Below are 2,145 nucleotides of genomic sequence, written 5' to 3' on the forward strand. Positions count from 1 at the left end.
CATTTACTACGTTCCTAGCTCTAGTGCTGAGCACTGGGGATGGAGAGATTATTAAGACTTCCTCCTCTCTTCAAAAAGCTGGTAGGACAACTAATCCATTACAATACACAGTTCCATTTCTTGCACCGGAGGTGCAAGGTGGAAGGTGCAAGGTGCAAGGTGCATAGGTGGAAAACACAAAGTGAATCTGATGAGACTGGGGCCTATTAGGAAGCTCAATCTCAATAGCTCAAGCCATCAATGAAGAAGAGCAATTTGAGGAGATTTTGGTTTGAGAGCTCCACAGTGCCAGACGATAATGTGGGGAGGAAACCAAAAGGCAAGAAGGAGGTGACTCCACCAGGTAAGTTACAGCAGGCCAGGGTCCCGCATCCTCTATCCCCATCTCTCGTTGCCATGTTCTACACATCCCTTGCAGAAGGGAAGTTAAAGTACTTAACCACCAATCCCATTTCATTTATAGCTGAATAAATGAAAGCTCTACATATTTAAGTGACTGGTTAAAGTCACATAGCCATTTGGTAGCTGAAATGAAGAAGCCCCCTGAGGTCTCTGGGACCTTTGCTAAATACCTTGCTCCCAAGCTTATGGAATCCATGGCCCCAACTTGCTGCCTCACCAGAATTCTATAGAGAGAAGGGTGAATTCACATCACTCTAGGTCGCCAAACACATGACCTTCCTCCCACCTGCCACCACAATTCTGGATGGATTAGTGGTTCCCTCATTTTGTTCACATTCTATAATTATACCAAGAACAGGGCATTACAGGTGCTTTTTTTACATAGGCCTTTTCCTACCATACTATAAACTCTTTGAGGAAGGAACAGATTCTCTCTGATTTCTATATATCCAGCATCAATGTCAGCTCAGTAAGTGTTGAAAGAATCGATGAATGCAACTGGTCTATATTTGGTTACTACTTTCCTCAGTTCCCTGAATTCAGTCCATGATATAGAGCACCCTCAAAAATTCTAGCGCCCCTTCCCCCAAATCTCCCACAACTTGGTTTGAACTCCCTCTACTGGTGAATCCAGTAAAATCCCAGTGACTACTGATCTAGCTTACAACCTTCACTGAGAAAAAGAGAATGCTACCAAGCAGAAAAAAAGTCTAAAATGGACAGCATTTCCTGGGGGAGCATTAAACTTCATCTTTAAGAGATCATTGCTTTGTGCAAAGAAACACTATAAAAAAGAGTGAACCTTATCATTGGTTCCACTGTGGTTGAGCCAAGGAGTAAAGAGCAGGGATTGAGAAACCTCCTTCACTGAGATAGGAGGATGACTAATGAACTAGAAGATATCTGGGGTGTGTGATCCTTAATTGTACATTTCATTGCTTTTACTATTTTCTATTACAACTTTATAGCTGGCTAACCGTGTTTTCCAAGAGCCAATACTTGGCAGGAAGAATTTGTTTAAGAAAATAAAAAGAACCACTCAACTTCTTTGGAAACTTTTTCCCCTTTAATAGATTTTTTTCGCTTTCTCTCCAGAAGAAGCACTTCTTTCAAAAACTAGAACACTAAGTTTACTTCTGAAATTAATAGGACATTTTTTAATATCTCACCCTCATTTCCCCCTTAGCTTCTTAAGTATTTTTCTTCCCTGTATTTCAACATAAAGCAGTGTCACAAGTCTTAAGACAGATACCGAATTATTATAAGTGAAATAACTGCGAGCAATGGAAACTTATTTCTCTCTCAAGCTGTTGAGGAAATTCAAGCATCTTATATGTCATGAATGGTTATTGGCTTTGACGAGCACATATTTGGCAGGTCCTCATTCCGCTCAAGAAGTTCTCAGATGAAGCCAGTTAAAGTACAAAAGCTCACAAGACCAAAAATACTTCTACAAACTTACGTGGAAAAAGAAAACAAAAGGAAATACACATTTATTTAGTGCTTGATAGGCACATGAGAGTCTCATGAATGTATTTCATTTTTGTACCAATTTATCTCCACGGAAACTCTGTGAGGTAGGTATTATGTTTTTGTTTCTCAAAAGAGGGGCCAGGCATGGAGAGGCCAGGTAACTTGCCCAAGGTCACACGATGAATAACGGAGCCGGTTTGGGAATTCAGGTCTGCCGATCACAGTGAGTGAGGGTGGAATCGTGGTCGCCAAAGGCAGCAGGGAGGAGTG

Source organism: Puma concolor, chromosome B1, assembly GCF_028749965.1.
Source record: "Puma concolor isolate L17-30 chromosome B1, mPumCon1.1.hap2, whole genome shotgun sequence".
Lineage (NCBI taxonomy): Eukaryota > Metazoa > Chordata > Mammalia > Carnivora > Felidae > Puma > Puma concolor.